At 36.7% G+C, this 21,017-nt stretch overlaps 1 protein-coding gene and 1 pseudogene across 3 annotated transcripts in view; one reads left to right on the forward strand and one right to left on the reverse strand.

Moving 5' to 3' along the window:
• Window positions 1-21,017, reverse strand: part of LOC145518454 (olfactory receptor 2G3-like) — a 181,865-nt gene that overhangs the window by 26,996 nt on the left and 133,852 nt on the right. The gene's annotated exons all lie outside the window — the stretch shown is intronic.
• LOC145519040 (olfactory receptor 2G3-like) lies at window positions 8,728-9,678 on the forward strand (annotated as a pseudogene).

A 21,017-nucleotide genomic window follows, 5' to 3' on the forward strand; every position in this document is an offset into this window, starting at 1 on the left:
AATTATTTCATTTATGGTTTATGGCAGCCAAAATAAGCAATATGATTACTGAAATAACTTAAATTCTTATTATTTCAAATAGACATCACATTGTTAAAAAATAATAAAAATGACACTGTTATGCCCAGTATTGCATGTATTTCCTTTGCTTTGTGCTTATTTTCCTGGGTGTAAGGGGCTTAACATTTGCCTCCCCATTTGTCCATCTACTAAATAGCCTATGTTCAAGTCCAGCATAGCTTCATCTCCTCTCTTGAACTTTCTTCCCAACAACTCCTCTCCCTTACCCCCATCATAGTCACTTACATGCCCCTTTCACTCTGTGTTCCCACCACTCTATAACTGCTATTTGAACACTTACACTACCCCAAGGACAATTAATTGTTCATGTCTTCCTGAGCCTAGTCTCAGACACAGACACAGAGTGAAGAATTTCATCAATGCTAAACTTTACTTGGCTGTCCATATATTCTGCCCATTGGCACATATTCTGTTTCCTGAAGTTAATTATGGATAAATCTATCTTCCTCAAATATCTCAAATGTTACAGTTATTTTTCTCTCAATCTGATCATCACTATCAATTCCTGACAAAATATTCCTTGTTTTTTTTGTGGATGTACCACAGTTTAGCTTGTTCTTCTGAAATGTCATCAACCAAAATTCTAAACAATTTTTTCTATGAAAATGGCAGAAGAATGAAGAGGTTTTACCTCCATTCTTCTGGCCTCTATCTGTTCATTAGCATCATCTGAGCTTATGCTTATATATTTGTTCATAACACATTATTTATTCCTCATTAACATTTGATGCCAGAATATAAAAATGATAGTATGCTTTTCAAGGCTCCAAGTTATTATGAACAGCAAATGTACTGGGGGCATTCACCAAAGAGTATGTATAAAATGTGTATTTTTGCATATACATGTACCCACGTACACTCACAGAAGCACACACACTCAAATCCATACTGAATAGCATAGAAATGGGTATTCTGGATATATTCTATCTGGGTTCAGCTCCTAGTACAGCCATCTAAACTAGGTTCAAAATTAAAATTTTCTTAAATAGCTGTTTCTCAATTTTCCCATTTGTAAAAGGATGTGATAATAATACCTCCCTATTTGGGTTGCAATGAAGAGTAAGTGGGTTAATTCCCTTAAAAGCACTTAGAATAATGGCAAAGTACTTAATAAGCATTAGCTACAGCAGTACCTATATATAATACAGGCACACTGTCATAATAAATTTACCTTCATATACACTCTCTCTTATCTTTCTGTATGCAGGTCAAGAAGCAACAGAACCGGACATGAAACAGTGGACTAGTTCAAAATTGGCAAAGGAGTACATCAAGGCTGTATATTGTCACCCTGCTTAATTAACTTACATGCAGAGTAAATCATGCAAAATGCTAGGCTGGATGAAGCACAAGCTGGGAATCAAGTTTGCCAGGCAAAATATCAATAACCCTGATATGCAGATGACACCACCCTTACGGCAGAAGTTGAAGAGAAACTAAATAGCCTCCTGATGAGGGGGAAAGAGGAGAATGAAAAAGTTGGCTTAAAAGTCAATATTCAAAAAACAAAGATCATGGCATCTGGTCCCATCACTTTATGGCAAATAGATGGGGAAACAATGGAAACGGTGACAGACTTTATTTTCTTGGGCTCCAAAATCACTGCAGATGGTGACTGCAGCATGAAATTAAAAGATGCTTGCTTCTTGGAAGAAAAGCTATGACAAACTTAGACAGTGTATTCAAAAGCAGAGAGATTACTTTGCCGACAAAGGTCCATATAGTCAAAGCTATGGTTTTTCCAGTAGTCATGTATGGATGTGAGAGTTGGAGCATAGAGAAGGCCGAACACCAAAGAACTGATGCTTTTGAAATGTGGTGTTGGAGAAGATTCCTGAGCACCCGTTGAACTGCAAGGAGATCCAACCAGTCAATCCTAAAGAAATAAACCCTGAGTATTCTTTGGAAGGACTGATGCTGAAGCTCCAATACATTGGCCACCTGATGCAAAGAGTTGACTCATTAGAAAAGATCCTGATGCTGGGAAAGATTGAAGGCAGGAGGAGAAGGGGACAACAGAGGACGAGATAGTTGGATGGCATCACTGACTCAATGGACATGAGTTTGAACAAGCTCAGGGAGATGGTGAAGGACAGGGAAGCCTGGCATGCTGCAGTCCATGGGGTCACAAAAATTGGACATGACTGATCAACTGCACAATAACAACAACACTCTCTCTTGTAGAATTTGATGTCACTATCCATAATTAGCCCCCCTGTTTATTATCCTCATCTCCAGTTCATGTTTTTCTATTCATTTTCCATGATATAAAGAGAAAAGCAAAAATACGTACGTACATAAAAATGCCACCTAAATGTTCACAAAATTCAGGGTCAGTTAAGAAAATAAGATATCAGAAGTAGTGATGATCTGTGAGTGTTTTTAAATATTTAAACTGACAAATAATGATACTCTGTCTAAAATAAATGCTAAATCATAGAAATAAATACATAGGTCTCACTGGAGGTAAGGATACAAGCAACTGCAGCCAAATTCTCTTCTCTGTCCCTGTCACTTAGAATAATGCCAAACCAGGTAATATCTGATTTTCTTCATTACACTTCTACTGTTTTCAGGATTTATTCTATGCTGACCTTTGTCTGGAGACCCTGAGATGCATATAGTAGAGGTCAGATTTATATACATACAAAGAAAGTTTAATTTCAATTATTGTCTACAGAAAGAGAGCAAAATGCTCAAGGAATTTCCTGGTGGGGCTCAGTGGTAAAGAATCCATCTGCCAATAAAAGAGACATAGGTTCAATTCCTGGTTCAGGAAGATCTCCTGGAGGAGGAAATGGCAACCCACTTTAGTGTTCTTACTTTGGAAATCCCATAGACAGAGGAGCCTGGTGGGCTACATTCCATGGGGTCACAAAGAGTCGCACACAAATCAGCGACTAAACAACAATCCATCTACTGTCTTGGAACTCAGTGTGATGACTGACTCACACAGCAGCTCACACAGTAAGGACAAGTGTCTCCTTTGGGGAGCAAAATTTTAAGTTTGTATGCCTTCTGTTTACCCTGCAAAGCCTGGATTGGTACCAGTAGTCTTCTGTTTACTTTCCCTAAGACAGTGCTGAATGCTCAAGTTCGTGTGTTTTCTCCCAGTCCCAGAGTTGGATCAGCTTTCTGCACAAACTCTGCAGCCATCTGCAAAGACTTGCCTCCAGTACATACACGAAGCTGGCCACTGGCTAGAAAAGTGTGTGGGTGAGGCATGCAAAGCCTCTGGAATACCCATGGACCCTTTGAGGGATCTTCAGATAAGGCATCCTCAGTGACTCAAGGCCAGGCTTCCTAAGGGGGTCCAGAACTTGGTTAGTAGGATCCCTGTCTCTTTGGTGCACTCCAAGAGCCCTGGCTGCTGTTCTCCCAGCCTTTTCCTACCCACTAGTCATGCTACAGACCTCAGTATTCTGAAAGAAGTGGGTCTCTTTGGCAGCATCCCACATTGCCCAGGAAACTGGGCACTCACTCCCATGTCTCACTTTTCCCCGTGGGAGAAATCACAGGCCAAGAAGATCTCTCTTGGCATGAACTGGGCCACCGTGGGGGAGAGGTGACACAAGTTAAGTGAAACTGTTCTTTTACCTTTGTCAATGCCTCCATCCTCGGAATCTCTGGATTCCTGGAGCTCCATAAAGAAAGTTTCAAAAATACCGTTATTGGGGGCAAGATGGTAGAAAATGTCTATTTCACCAATTTGATGATTTCACATTCTGTTTACACATTATTTTTCTGATATTCTTTAGTTTTTTGTGCATGTTTTCCTTTACCCTCAAATTGTAATGATAACTTTTAAACATATTTTTCTACAAACTGTGAGAAGATATTAGAATGTTTAAAATGTTTTTATTCATTATTTCCTAGCTCTCATGCTCTTCCAAGTTTTTAAATAATTTATAATTTTGGCTATTTTGTATCTACCAGTTAATCTATTCAAGAAGGATTATTAACTTAATTTCATCTGCATATAATAATGCCCTTATTTTTAATCTATTGTAGTCTATACATATATATATATATAGCAATTTCCCATATTTGTATGTAATGTCTTCTATCAGCTTGTTTTTTGTAAGACATAATAAACTGGGGCCAATTTCAGGATCCTCTCAGAGTCATAAGTAGATAAAAGTTTCCTTTATCCTCCTCAGTCTAACCTCAGACATATTATAATTACTCTCCATAAAATCCATGTTCGTTGTAAAACTATAACTTGTCATTTCCAGGTGATGTGAATATCCAATTGCCTTTTTAAAAATTTTTAAATGTCCGTGAAAACTTGTTGCACTATGCTCTTTACACAAGATGTTCACAGCATTACTCAATAAAATGTTTTGTGGACAAATAATTTGGGGATATTCTGGAAGAAATCTAATGAAAGCAGGCATTGCCTTTACCATACCAGTGTACTTTGTGGATTTCTAAGGAGTGTATATGCTGAGTTTCTCAAACTTATTTGACTAGAGAAACTTTTGAAAAGTTTTCGAAATGCTGGCCAAAGTAAATGTGTTACTACCAAGTCTTCTACTGGAGTCCTATTGGTGTGCTTCAATTTGTGACACATGTACATGTATTCCACTTCTGAGGTCTTGCTGATTATATAGTGGTTATTTAAACATGAAAGTAATGGTGATAATTGCATGGAAATCATGCCTCTATACATACACTGGGCTTCCCTGGGGGCTCAGACAGTAAAGCGTCTGCCTGCAACATGGAAGACATGGATTCGACCCCTGGGTTGGGTTGGGACTCTCAGCACTCTCACTGTGCTGAGAGTGAGAACTTCATTTTCACTTTTCTAAGATTTTATTTTAGCATGTGCTTTGGGGCCTAAAAGTCTTCAAGACTGAAGATCTGTGTGATCAGAAGTAGCTCTTTCCATATAGTTTTCCTATGAGACCTTTGTTCTTGGTCCCTATTGGGCTTGGTATTAATTGCCCTATTAGGAATATAGAGACCCGAAGGTTCCATTCCAGACTTGATATCAATTCCTGCTATAGTAACAAACTTTAGTTTACTCTGGCTCCAGAAATAAACACTACCACCTCAGCTTGGTCTTGGATTTAGAGATACATATTTAGAACCTTGTGGTTTGGAAAGCTCATGCGTAAGCATCACTTTCCTGGCTTATTTAACTAGTTAGAAGAGTGAAGGACAAAATTTTCAAGAGGTGAGGAAATAATGAGAACCACATATTTTCTCTTGCTTATTTACATATTCTACAAGTTATCTATATAAAGACAAAATAACAGGTAAGTAGAGTTTGACAAAGGGTGAAAGAAATGGGTTACACATTCAAAGGAGACTTGGAGTTAGCAAGCAGTTGCGGTACATTAGAACTTTATGAAAACAGATTGATTTGGCCAGAAAAAGTTCTAAATGATGGGACATAATTCTGAAAGCAGAAAGGGAAACTGAAATTGTACAGAGCCTTAAAGTCAATTTTACATTTTAAGAAATAGAAGTTGTATCTTGATAAATATCCCATTGTTGTATGATTCTGACAATCATATACAGGAAGGTAATGAAGAATACAAACCAAAAGATATGAGATCATCTAGAACGTGTTGCCATCTAGGATGATATGAATTAAAAAGTCTTTTCAGAAAATTAAATGAAATAAGAATATATTGGTTAAAATGCATGAATGTAATCATCACATTCAAACTTAAATTTGGGTAGTTATGCTATCCAAATGATGAATACAATTGATAGAACATTGCAAAGTGAAAAATTTTTTTGTCAGGGAAAGTACTGAAGGTTTCCAATCATAGCAGAACTAAAGAGCCTCTTGATGGAAGTCAAAGAGGAGAGTGAAAAAACTGGCTTAAAACTCAGCATTCAGAAAACCAAGATCATGACATCTGGTCCCATCACTTCATGGCAAATAGATGGGGAAACAATGGAGACAGTGACAGACTTTATTTTGGGGGGCTCCAAAATCACTGCAGATGGTGACTGCAGCCATGAAATTAAAAGATGCTTGCTCCTTGGAAGAAAAGTTATGACCAACCTAGACAGCATATTAAAAAGCAGAGACATTACTTTACCAACAAAAGCCCATCTAGTCAAAGCTATGGTTTTTCCAGTAGTCATGTATGGATGTGAGAGTTAGACTATAAAGAAAGCTGAGCGCCAAAGAATTGATGCTTTTGAACTGTGGCGTTGGAGGAGACTCTTGAGAGTCCCTTGGACTGCAAGGAGATACAACCAGTTCATCCTAAAGGAAATCAGTCCTGAATATTCATTGGAAGGACTGATGCTGAAGCTGAAACTCCAATATTTTGGCTACATGATGCGAAGAACTGACTCATTTGAAAAGACCCTGATGCTGGGAAAGATTGAAGGTGGGAGGATAAGGGGGCAACAGAGGATGAGATAGTTGGATGGCATCACCGACGCAATGGACATGAGTTTGAGTAAGCTCTGGGAGTTGGTGATGGACAGGGAAGCCTGGCATGCTGCAGTCCATGGGATCGCAAACAGTCGGACATGACTGAGCAACTGAATTGAACTGAGGTATGTCCAAGTTGGATGACTTAGGAAGAAGATGTGTGACAAAGAATCAAAAGTAGAATTGAATCATGCTTGACATTCTTATCCATTCAACTTTTAAAAAATCATCAACAGAGATATGTATATCTAGCATTTTCTCTACAAAAACTTTTCAGCTTTCAAGCTTCTCTGTAGATGACATCCAATTTTTCAAGAAATAAACCTGTGACCCATTATTGACACTTCCTTTTCACTTTCTGCATCCAGAGTCTCAAGTTTGCCTAGACTTAGTCTGTAGAGTCTGTCTAAAAATATAAATCTTCCCTGCTACCACCAAGCCATCTGTTTCCTGAAGTATTGCAACAGCCTCCTAACCAGTTCCCTTGTTTCATTCACTACTTGTCAATCCATTCTGCAATCTGAGGCCAGTTGTTTTTTAAACACAAACAACACGAGCACAAAAGAATTGATGCTTTTGAATTGCAGTGCTGCAGAAGACTCTTGAGAGTCCCTTGGACAGCAAGGAGATCAAACCCATCAGTCCTAAAGGAAATCAACTTCAGATATTCACTGGAAGGACTGATGCTGAAGCTCCAATACTTTGGCCACCTGATGCAAACAGCCAACTCATTGGAAAAGACTCTGATGCTGGGAAAGATTGAAGGCAAAAGGAGAACGGGGTGACAGAGGATGAGATAGTTGGATGACATCACCAACTCAATGCATATGAGTTTGAGCAAGCTCCGGGAGATAGTGATGAACAGAAAAGCCTGCCATCCTGCAGTTCATGAGGTCGTAAAGAATCGGACATGACTTAGCAAATGAACAAAAACAACATGTCAATTACTGACTCCCTCCTGACATTCGTTACCCCTTGACCTGTTTATAAGTCCCTCAAAGGCTAACCTTTAAGGTGTTTTGGATAAATACAAATCTCAAACATTTCTCTTGATTATTTTGTTTGCTCACTATTGCAGTCTAACCATAAGACACTTTGCCCATCATGTTCCTTATTCAACGATATTTCTCAGATATTTCTCAGCTCCTCAATGCTTTTTCGGTTTAAAGCCTTACCAAGCTACTTCCTTTGCTGAAAATAGTCCTTCCTTATCTTATCCACTATTAAGCTCTTATTCACTCTTTACTTCACTTGCCAAAAAAGACTGTCATTTTAAAAATGTACTGCATCTTTATCTCCTTTCCAAAAAGGTTTTTTGTCTCTTATCATCAATTTCTTCAGCAGCGAGTCAGCAGTTACTATGAAAGTGTTATGACATATCACAAAGTGACATATCACAAAGGAATCAAACAGACTTGATATTCTGTTACTATATAATACAAAGTTATATAAAGAAAAATTCATAATATTCCAAAAAGAGTTTTATGAAATAAATGAAATTTTTGAGAAGATTTGGATGCTTTAATGAATATAAAAATAAAATATCTGATTAAAAACAAAATGTTTTTAATAAGGCGCTAAACATTTACTTGCAACTTACAACAATGCTTCTCTCTGAAGACTCTGTAACACCATTTAAACTAGACTACCCATTTTTTTCATTATGAAAAAATGTTGAAAGTAAACTATTATATAGATGGTATCTACTAACTAATTAACACTCTATGATGATTAAGTTTTTCACATTATCCTTAGCATGACTTTGAAAATTGCATGTGTTACTGTAGAGGATGGAAATAATCATATAATTTTTTTCAGAAAATATTCTTATTGCTATTTTTATTATTGACAACTGATAGAATGTCTACAAAGATGTTTTTTGATTGGATAACATCTCCTTATTTTCTTTAACTTACAAGCTTACAGGATGTTATTGGGGAATAAGAGGGTGGATTTATAAGAAAAAATGAAACACTTTGGGGAACTGAGTAATAATTAATGGTTAATCATTTCTTATATGGTCCACGTTATGTCATCATATGTTTAACAGTTTTCTGTAAGCTCTTGCACACTTTTAGTTTCCTCCTAGAGACAAACGGTTCTCTCTCGTCCCCTAAATGGCACACCCCTCTTATCTAACCTATGGGTCAGTTTCTGTCAACTGTATTTCTGATCTTAACTGTTTCTCACTATCTGACTTCTATATTTTCACATGTGCCTCTCTTCTTTTCAAGAGCAGGGTGATGACAACGATTAATGAGAGTTTGGCAGGGGATTTCATACTGGTGGGCTTCTCCGACCACCCGCAGCTTGAGAAGATAATCTTTGTGGTTGTGTTTATCTCCTATCTCCTGACACTGGTAGGCAACACAGCAATCATCTTGATCTCTTGTCTGGATCCCATGCTCCACACACCCATGTATTATTTTCTTACCAATCTCTCCTTTGTTGACCTCTGCTTTATCACCAGCATTGCTCCCTAACTGCTATGGAACCTCCACAGTCCATACAAGACAATCAGTCCTACAGGCTGTGCCATTCAACTCTACGTATCCCTTGCACTGGGATCCACTGAATGTGTTCTCCTAGCTGTCATGGCGTTTGATCGCTATGCTGCTGTTTGTCGACCACTCCATTATGCCACAGTTATGCACTCACGACTTTGCCAGTCTCTGGTAGGAATGGCATGATTGAGTGGAGTGGGCAACACCCTAATTCAGGGCACCATTACTCTTCGGCTGCCCCGTAGTGGGAACCACAGGATTTACCACTTCATCTGTGAAGTGCTTGCCATGGTCAAGTTGGCCTGTGTAAACATTCATGCCAGTGAGGTCCAGCTCTTCATGGCTTCCTTGGTGCTTCTCCTCCTCCCTCTGACTCTTATCTTGATCTCATATGGATGCATTGCTCAAGCAGTAATGAGGATCAGGTCAGCTCAAGCCTGGCGAAAAGCCCTTGGCACTTGTGGGTCCCACCTCTTGATAGTAACTCTCTTCTATGGAACCATCACAGCTGTCTATATCCAACCGAACACTTCTTATGCTCACAGTCAAGGAAAGTTCATAACCCTTTTGTATACCATTGTAACTCCCACCCTTAACCCTCTCATTTACACTCTGAGAAACAAAGATGTAAAAGGGGCTTTAAAGAGGCTGGCACGAAAAGATAGAGCACAGCAAAGTGAGAAACTCTGATGAGGTAAAAGTATAGATGTGGCCTGACTAAGGTTGAGGTGCTGAAGGAAAGATACACCAGAAAGCATTATCCGCAGACAGCTTCACATATATGCTGCAAAACCAAACTCTCAAGACTTTCTAGAGAATCCATAAGCCTGAAATTGCTTTATTTCATTTCCTTATTTAAAGTACTTGATGATAAACTGTCTAAACAGACATCCTTGTTATCTGTCAGTCAATAAATTACAAGCATGACTTACTATTTCCAAACTCTCTGTGGCTAATTTTCTTCCCTCTCTGCCCTTTCTCTTAGGTGAGTCTTGGCTTTGCCTTGTTAAATGAAATCAATCTATTGGTTGGTCCCTTTGTATAAATAAACAGTGTGATACTCACAAGCTAGGTGTTTTTAAACCTAGTAGTTTCACTACTACTAAAGAGTAGTAGTAACTACTCTTTAGCACCTTATTTCTGGTGGTCTGCTGCAATAGTGCCCATTGGATCCCACCCTTGGACCAGTAGAAGCATATAGCTTGAAAATCCACCTTAACTGCACCAAATTCCTTGACTCTGCAACTCACCGTCCCTTGGCCATTTTGTTTAAGTCTGCTGTTCAATTTTTTGTTTGTTTCTCACTCTTACATTCTAATTTGAGCCTTTGTCAGGTTAGCTTTTCCTTGATATTTTGATTGTCCATAGCAATTGTATCCACACTGGTGCCAGAAATGGTGGATTTTGAGATTTCATTTTGCATTTAGATGATAAATGATTTCTATCAAGTGACAGATTATAGGATCCAGTCCCTGCCATGTGAAAATGACAGGGCATTTAAATCTAATTTATTTCGTGAGTGAGTGAGTGTGTGTTTGTGTTTATTTGAGGATACAAATGTTTCTAGCCATTGTATTTCCTGACATGGGAGATACAGGGTTGAGAGGTTTTTTGTCCTTTGTCTTTCTGACTTTTGGAGGAATCCTCTCTGTGTGTTTTGTGTTTGCCCCAGTTTGAGTGTTCCTACATCTTAACAGTTAGAACCTTTTTTCCTCCTCCCAACATTCTGACATTTTAACTGTATATTCATTGTCGGTTCAATAATTGTCAGTGTCTGCAAAAATGGAGTTTGTATATCTTGATATGCCCCCTCTCTTACATGTAATTTTGGCTTTGTGTGTAATGTGCTCAGTCGTGTCTGATTCTTTGCAGCCCCATGGACCATAGCCCTCCAGCCTCCCCTGCCCATGGAATTCTCCAGGCAAGAATACTGGAGTAGGTTGCCATTTCCTCCCACAGGGTTCTTCCTGATCCAAGAATTGAACCTGGGTCTCCTGAGTCTCTTGCATTATTGGCTTTAGTAAAATTTTATACTTAAAAGCCTTAAACTAAAAGGAAGCTGAATCCCCAACTTCTGACATTCAGATTTTTTTGTTTGGTTTGCCAAAACCTTCAAATGATTAGAGAATTTGAAATCAGTGTTCTTTCAGAACTCTAAATAGGCTGAGTAAAGCAGAGAAAAAAAAGTTATGCCATTGCAAATTGGACAAAATTATTGAGAAAAATGAGGGTTTCCTACAGCAGTATCAATCAAGATGTAATATTTTCCAAACTATAAACAAGCTAGTCTTTTAATGGAAAACTGAGGGAAACCAATGCCATTATTAAAGGATATGGATTCTGAGAAAAGAGAATGCCCTGTCAAATTCAAAAGGGAGTCATGATACTACTAAGATTTCTCACCAATGAGGCCTCTTGAGACACCTGATGATATTTGATTATATGTCTTTATTTCTTTTTTCTTTACTATGTAGTAATGATCTGTTTCTACTTTAAATCATTTTCTACTATATTTACTTATCTAATATTTATGAACTGATAAAATTTTCAATTTTTATAAGTATACATACTTTTAAGTAAACAAATCAGTATTCCTTTTCTTCATGCAGAGGGAGATAATTAATTAAAATATAATTTCTTTTAAAATGCCATGGTGTTATGGCTGATTTACAAAGATAAGTTATGTGCTATGTCAACCTAAAGTAAAAGAAACTTAGACTTCTAAGATCATGTATCATTTTGCTTTAAACTATGGATTGACTTTTTAGAATTTTTTTTGCTCAAATTGTAATTCCAAGTTCAAAAATATTTTCCGAATCTAATTAATGGCTTTTATTATTGGCTACATGATAAAATAAAACTATATCAAGCTGCATTATTTTTGAACAATTTTAAACTTTTTAAATGTGATATGTAATTATGTACGGAAAACATATGTATTATCATTATTTAAGTTTATTCTTTTGAAATGTTAGACTGCTTAATAATTTTGTCATTAAAAACTACTCTATGTATTTCTCCTTGTAAGAATGTTAGCATAAAGTTCTAGTTATACAATCTTGACATAAAGAAGAAAACACTAAACATGACTGTCACCTTGATGATTAATCACAAAAAGAAAATAAAAACACATGCAACCATTTCCCAGATATGAAACTTGAACATTTTGCACTCTCCAAGGCTCCCCCATTCCAATTCTATCCACTATCTAATTTTCTTATCCACATATAATTAGTACCCAGATGGCTAAAAACAAAGTTTGTTTAACTTTGTGTTTAACAAAGTGTTTACAAACTTTGCATAGATTTACAAACTTTGATGTGGTACGTAATCTTTTCATTTCGTTTGTGAGATTCATCCACAACATTGCATGCAGCAGTATTTTGCTTTCATTGCTGTATAGTTCTATATTATGAATATAATACAATTTATTGATTATTTTAACTACTGAATGTTTGATAATTTCTGTTTGGTTTTATTATCAGTACTGCTTGTATGAGTGTTTTAATTTAAATATTTTGATGAGTGTATCTAGGAATAGAATTTCTAAGTAATGTGGTATGCACATGCTAAGCTTTAGTAGATGCACTGCCTAACGGTTTTCAGGTAGAGGAACCATTTTAGACTCCCACCAGCCATGTATGAGAATACCTTCTGCTCATATTTTTTAATCACACTTGGAAGTATTAGTCTGTCTTAGTTTAGGTATTCTGGGAATCATATAGTAGTATTAAACTGTGAGTTTAACTAGCATTTCCATGATGACTAAAGTAGTTGAGCATCTTTTTGGTATATTGATTGGTCATTTAAGGATCAATTTTTGTGAAGCACCTATTCAAGATTTTAGGACATTTTTATGTTAGATTATCTGCTTTTTCTTCTTCTTGATTTGTAGATATTTTTATTTTCTAGTCAAACTTTTGCTGTAGTAAGTTTTATAAACTTATTATCCTGCACTATGGTTTGACATTTCACTTTCTTAATGGTATCTTGTGATTAGAAAAGTTGCTAATGAAATCTGATTTATCAATGACTACCTGATATTAGTGCTATTTATGCATTATTTTTTAAAAAACTTTTCTTTCCAACCTCCAAATCATAAACATACTCATCAGTGTTATTTTCCAGATGGTTTGATGTTTTGCATTCGCATTTATATTCTCTAAAATCTACACTTATATTCTCTAAAATAATTTTTGTGAGAGAAATGTCAATATTCATTTTTTATGAATATCCAATTGACAAAGCACTATTTAAAAATTACTGTTTCCTCTCTTCTCTTCAGGACTAAGTTGTTATAAATCTAGTGTCTAAAATCATGCAGGTCTCTTTCTGGATTCTCCATTGTGTTTCATTATTTTCCTTGTCTATTCTTGTGCCCATAAGACATTTTATTAATAATAAATCCTGATATCAAAATTCCCAAGTCCTCCCACCTTGTTCAAGAGAGGAAAATTATAGATCTATATCTCTTATGAACATAATGAAAAATTCTAAGCAAATTATTAGCATTTGAATCTAAAATATATCAAAAGGAGAATAGATTATGACCAAGGTGATTTTATTCCAAGAATTCAAAGTTGTATTAATGTTGAAAGGTCAATCAATAGAATATACTATATTAACAAAGAAGGGGAAAAAAACCATAGGATCATTTTAATAGGTGCAGAAAAGTCCTTTGATAAGATTAATTTATCATCTATCTTGTCTGTAAGATTCATCTACGTTTTTACATGTACCATTAGGTCATTCATTTTCATTACCATATACTTATACATTTATGAATATAATGCAATTTATTTTTATTGCCTACATTTGGATAGTTTCATTGGAAGGCTATTACAAATAGTGTCAATATATACATTATTGGATATGTCTTTCAGTGGACAAATTTATGCATTTCTGGGGAATTTCCTGGTGGTTCAATGGTTAGGACTCCCCACTTTCACTGCCAAGGGCCTCAGTTCTAACTCTGGTTGGGTAACTAAGATACCACAAGCCACATGGCATAGCCAAGGGGAAAAAATCAAACATTCCTTTGGGTCTGTACTTTGGATTGAAATTTCTGGTTTAAATGGTATTGAGTATACTTATTTTTAATTAAAAACTGCCAGTCAATTTCCAAAATTGAGCATTTATTTCCTTTATAGCTTCTTCACTTGGAAATGTCAACTTTTGAAAAAAAGTATTCTTTCTATTTGGTAAATAAGGGATACCTCATTATGATTTAATTTGCATTTTCCTGAGGATTATGACCAACCTAGACAGCATATTATAAAGCAGAGACATTACTTTGCCAACAAAGGTCCATATAGTCAAGGCTATGGTTTTCCCAGTGGTCATGTATGGATGTGAGAGTTGGACTATAAAGAAAGCTGAGTGCCGAAGAATTGATGCTTTTGAACTGTGGTGTTGGAGAAGACTCTTGAGAGTCCCTTGGACTGCAAGGAGATCCAACCAGTCCATCCTAAAGGAGATCAGTCCTGGGTGTTCATTGGAAGGACTGATGTTGAAGCTGAAACTCCAATACTTTGGCCACCTGATGCGAAGAGCTGACTCATTGGAAAAGACCCTGATGCTGGGAAAGATTGAGGGCAGGAGGAGAAGGGCATGACAGAGGATGAGATGGCTGGATGGCATCACCGACTTGATGGACATGGGTTTAGGTGGACTCTGGGAGTTGGTGATGGACAGGGAGGCCTGGCATGCTGTGGTTCATGGGGTTGCAATGAGTCGGACACGACTGAGCAACTGAACTGAGAATTATGAGGACTTTTAAAAAGCTGTAACAAATATGTTTAAAATTTTACTGGTGAAGGCAGACAATATTTATGAACATACAGGGAACTTCATCAAAAAGATGAGCATTATACAAAAAAGTGTAAATATTATATATAAAAAATATGGTATCAGAAAAAAAAACACAGAACATCCATATTCTGTAGGATAAATCAACTCCTCTAACATATGAGTAACTGAAGTCCCATAACATGACAAGAGAAAAAAGAATTAGAAAGATTATTTGAAACGATAATAATGGTTTCAGTCAGTCAGTTAAGTTGCTCAGTCGTGTCCTGCTCTGCGACCATGGACTGAAGCACGCCGGGCTTCCCTGTCCATCACCAGCTCCCAGAGCTTACTCAGACTCATGTCCATTGAGTCAGTGGTGCCATCCAACCATTTAATCCTCTGTCGTCCCCTTCTCCTCCTGCCTTCAATCTTTCCCAATTGGGAAAGGATCTTTTCCAATGAGTCAGTTCTTCTAGTCAATCCAGGAATCAAACTGTGGTCTCCTGCATTGCAGGTGGATTCTTTACCAACTGAGCTATCAGGGAAGTCCAATAATGGCTTGGAATGACACAAAATTGGTTAATAACACCACTATAAATTTTAAAAAATTCACCAAGCCCAAATCTAGATAAATAAAAATAAAATTAATGTAGCCAACTTAACATCTGACTGATGAAAACTAAAAACAAAGAGAAAAGCTTGAAAGAAGTCAGAGAAAAAGAGATTGACTACAAGGCAATAATGATAACAATGAGTGATTTATTATTAGAAACAATGAAAGCCAAAAGATGATAAAATGTCATATTCAAGGTGTGGAAAAAGCTATCAACTTAGAATATTATATTCAGTGAAAATGACCTTCAAAATTAAGGCAACATAAGACATTTTCAGATTTTTTTAATGTTTAAAATAATTCATCTGCATGAGAAAAGCTCTATAAGAAAAGTTCAAGAAGCCTTTCAGGCTGAAGGGAAGTCTGAACATACAGAACAAATGAAATGCACAAGTATTAATAAGTGGATAAATATAGCAAAGATTTGTCTGTTTTATGTATGTATGTATAAATTGGTTTAAAGACAACTGACTGTTTAAAAAAATTAAAATGTGTGTGCAAAATGCATATGTAGTATTTGGCATATATTGAAATAAAATCTATAGATGACAATAAGAGCACAAGGAAGAGAGAGGGACATGGAATTATATTGCTTTAATTTTCTTTTATTGTTTCTGGATTAGAATAAAATAGCTTGATGGTGCACTCCTATCAGTTAAAAATATGTATTGTAACCACTAAAGCAACTTCAACCACAAAAAAAGACACAGTCTAAAAAGTTAATAAAGGAGATAAAATGAAATAGTAAAAAAAATGAATTCATACAAAAGAAGGTAGCAAAGGAGAAATAAAACAAAAACAGAAGAGTTGAGACAAATGGAAAACAAGCAAAAAATTGTGGACTTGAACCCAACCATATTTTAATTCACTTACATTACACAAAATCAGAAAAATCATTCCAAACTAAAGGCAGAAATTGTTATGCTTAATAAATAATAACACCCAACTATATCCTGTTTTCAAGAAATAGACTTTAAAAATAAAAGATAAATTGACTCTTTTTAAACTCTTTTTACTAAGAGTTAGTAAAATATACCATGGAAACACAAAGCTTTAAAAGCAGATTTAACTATGTTCATATCAAATAAATCAGACTCCAAGACAAGGAGCATTATGAGAGAAAAAGTGGAATATTATATAAAGATTAAATTGTTAATCTATCTTGAATAAGTAACTGTCACAAGTGTGTGCACAACTAATAAAATCTCAAACTTCATGAAGCAGAAGTTGAAAACATCAAAGGACAAATAGACAAATGTACAAACATCACTGGAAATATCAACACATTTCTCTCAATAATGAGGAGAACTAGACAAGAAAATAGTAATGATATAGAGTGTATTTGAAAAACACTCAGCAAACTTCAACTAGTTGAAGTGAATCAAACATTTTTTTTTTTTACAAAACACATACAGCATTCACCAAAATAGACTGTATAGTAAGCATAGCAGAAATAAAGAGATAGGATAGTTAGGCTGGAGTCAGAGGGTAAGACCTCTCTACGGACATTTAGGAATCTTTGGAACATGGACTTGGGATGACAGGCATACCAGGAGCACTGCTGTGGAGGAGATTGAAGTGGAAGAATTGAAGATTAGCAGGAAGACAATCTAAGAGGGGGCTGATGAGATCAAGCTGTAGGACTAAGTAGCCTGGGTACTATAACACCTTCTTTCCAAAAACAAAATATATTTTTTGCTGATTTAATCTCTCGGCTATAACCAAGCTTTCCTGATCCCTTCCTCTCTCCATCCTTCCTTCTCTTCCTCTTCCCCTGCCTCTCATTGACAGACATACATACACAGACTCAAGTTCACATGAACATTTTGAAAAACAAATTTTATCACGGAAAATGTATTTTTATGCAACTGCCTTTCTTCATTTACCAGTGTGTCTGGAAATTATTCTACATCAGTACATAGAGATCTTATTATTTTAATGCAGAACAATATCAACAATTTCTACTTAAATGTTTTATTTACTTTTGTAATGATGATTGACATTTTGGTTCTTTCGTTTTTCACTTTTACAAAATCTGTAGTAGACAGTTTGTGAACATGTATTGCTATGTATGTAATAATAGTATTTCAGTTGGATGCTTAACGAGAATTTTAAGTCAAAGGTCATAAAAATTTTGCATATTGATGCTGCTGCTGCTGCTGCTGCTAAGTCGCTTCAGTCATGTCCGATTCTGTGCGACCCCATAGACGGCAGCCCACCAGGCTTCCCCGTCCCTGGGATTCTCCAGGCAAGAACACTGGAGTGGGTTGCCATTTCCTTCTCCAATGTATGAAAGTGAAAAGGGAAAGTGAAGTCGCTCAGTCGTTTCCGACTCTTAGCGACCCCATGGTCTGCAGCCTACCAGGCTCCTCCGTCCGTGGGATTTTCCAGGCAAGAGTACTGGAGTGGGGTGCCATTGCCTTCTCCTGATATTGAGATACTGGGTAGCAAATTCATATTGGGTATTCCTTCTTAGAAGGTGATTTTTAAACTCAAAACTGAAAGACAGGAAGAAGTCAGCCATGATGAAATCAGGGAAACAGCAGTTTAGGTGGGAAAAAGGTAATTGAAAAGTTCTGGAAGCCAACAGAGGAGAAACATAGTATGACATCCTTTAAATGTGGAAACTAAAAAGAAATGATACAAATGAACTTACAGAACAGAGACTCATAGACTTAGAAAACAAACTTATGGGTGCCAGGGGAAGGGAAGGTTGGGAGTTTGGAAAGGTCATGTACACACTGCCATATTCAAAATGGATAGTCAATAAGGACCTACTATATAGCACAGGGAACTCTGCTCAATGTTATGTGCCAGCCTGAATGAGAGAGGTCTGGGGGAGAATAGATACATGTATACGTATGGCTGAGTCCCTTCACTGTTCACCTGAAACTACCACAACACTGATAATTGGCGATAGCCCAATAAAAAATAAAAAGTTTAAAGTTTGGAAAAAAAAACAGTATGGAAGCCAGAAATTATCTTGGCCTGTTTTTAAATGGAGAGTTATATCAGCTATGATCCCAGCATAAAATAGATGTACATTCCAACTGGGAAAATGAGAAAACTTAAACAAAGGAAGAACTGACAAAGGTGTGAGAAAAACTTAAACACTAGCAAAGGATTTCTATATGTGTACTACACATGCACAACCCTGGAACTTGTCACATTTGATACCTCAAACCTAAGGCTTGAGGTATCAAAGAATTCTTCAGTTCTTTTGATTTGGATACCCCACATATATCTCAAGTATTCAAAACAAAAGAATTAAAGAATTCCTTGATTTATGGCTTCTGATTGGGTTTGCTTCCTCTTAGCTGGGAAACATGAGGTTGCCTGTGTTGCTCAACCAAAAGTCATAGCTCTTGGAGGTACCTGTGTATTACAGATTCTCTTTTTCTGGTTTCACCTGAGGTACAGCACAGAATAAAACATCAGTTCAGTTCAGTTCAGTGCAATCGCTTAGTCATGTCTGATTATTCACCACCCAAGAGACTGCAGCATGCCAGGCTTCCCTCTCCATCACCAACTCCTGGAGATTACTCAAACTCATGTCCATTGAGTCAGTGATGCCATCCAACCATCTCATCCTCTGTCGTCCCCTTCTCCTCCTGCCTTCAATCTTTCCCAGAATCAGGGTCTTTTCCAATGAGTCAGTTCTTCCCATCAGGTGGCCAAAGTATTGGAGTTTCAGTTTCAGCATCAGTTCTTCCAATGAATATTCAGAACTGATTTCCTTTAGGATGGACTGGTTGGATCTCCTTGCAGTGCAAGGGACTCTCAAGAGTCTTCTCCAACACCACAATTCAAAAGCATCATTTCTTCAGTGCTCATCTTTCTTTATGGTCCAACTCTCACATCTATACATGACTACTGGAAAAACCATAGCTTTGACTAGACAGACGTTTGTTGGCAAAGTAACATCTTGTTTTTTTTTATATGCTGTCTAGGTTGGTGATAGCTTTTCTCCCAAGGAGCAAGCATCTTTTAATTTCATGGCTGCAGTCACCATCTGCAGTGATTTTGGAGCCCAAAAAAATAAAGTCTGTCACTGTTTCCATTATTTCCCCATCTATTTGCCATGAAGTGATGGGACCAGATGCCATGATCTTAGTTTTCTGAATGTTGAGTTTTAAGCCAACTTTTTCACTCTCCTCCTTCACTTTCATCAAGAGGCTCTTTAGCTCTTCTTCACTTTCTGCCATAAGGGTTGTGTCATCTTCATATCTGAGATTATTGATATTTCTCCCAGCAATCTTGATTCCAGCTTGTGCTTCACCCAGTCCAGCATTTCGCATGATATACTCTACATATAAGTTAAATAATCAGGGTGACAATATACAGCCTTGACATACTTCTTTCCCAATTTGGAACCAATCTGCTGTTCCATGTCCAGTTCTAACTGATGTTTCTTGACCTGAATACAGATTTCTCAGGAGGCAGGTCAGGTGGTCTGGTATTCCCATCTCTTTAAGAATTTTCCAGAGTTTGTTGTGATCCACACAGTCAAAGGCTTTGGTGTAGTCAATAAAGCAGAAGTAGACATTTTTCTGGAACCCTCTTCCTTTTTCGATGATCCAACAGATGTTGGCAATTTGATCTCTGGTTCCTCTGCTTTTTCTAAATCCAGATTGAACATCCGAAGTTCTTGGTTCACCTACTGTTGAACCCTGGCTTGGAGAATTTTGAGCATTACTTTGCTAGCATGTGAGATGAGTGCAATTGTGCAGTAGTTTGAGCATTCTTTGGCATTGCCTTTCTTTGGGATTGGAATGAAAACTGACCTTTTCCAGTCCTGTGGCCACTGCTGAGTTTTCCAAATTTGCTAGCATATTGAGTGCAGCACTTTCACAGCATCATCTTTTAGGATTTGAAATAGCTTGACTGGAATTCCATCACCTCCACTAGATTTGTTCGTAGTGATGCTTCCTAAGGCCACAAGTTTATCAACCTCCATTTATCTAAATGCTACTAATCCTTTAACAACACATTGTTACTCTAACAAGCAAGTGTGCAGCGTTTTATAATTTTAACTAAAGAATGTATCATTAAATATAAAATGAATAAAATATATGGACGAAACACATGGATTTCTTAATGTTTCTTGTATATATCATAAGCATGAGTCTTCTGAATCAGTGAGAGAACAAGATAGTAATATTAATAATGAATCACAACATGGAACCATTTTCGTGCATTATGGGAACCACCAGGGATGCTTTTTGAAACTGTGCAAGAATCAGGATGAGAAAGAAATAATTTGTATTCTAGAATAGACAGAAAATTGATTACTTCAACAATGTGAGTATATTTTTGAGGTTTAGAATCTGTACCTTTAAAAGTTGAAAGTGTCAAAATTAGTTCTAGGATTCACATCCAACTTTAAGCTGTGTCATAAAACATCACATTTTTTAAAGCAAATTAAAGGATAGTACATTTATTTGGTGTTTAAAATATGGTTAGAAATCAACATTATGGTGCTTCTCTGGTGGTACAGTGGTAAAGAATCTGCCTACCAATACAGAAATCAGCATAATGTTGTGTAGTAAAAAATTAATAGGTAAGAACAAAAGTGATTTAGATATTTCTGGCATGTCTTCTCGTCTAGCAAATCCAGGTCTAAGCA

The sequence above is a fragment of the Giraffa tippelskirchi genome, chromosome 8 (genome assembly GCF_054371585.1).
Source record: "Giraffa tippelskirchi isolate mGirTip1 chromosome 8, T2T-mGirTip1v1.2.pri, whole genome shotgun sequence".
Lineage (NCBI taxonomy): Eukaryota > Metazoa > Chordata > Mammalia > Artiodactyla > Giraffidae > Giraffa > Giraffa tippelskirchi.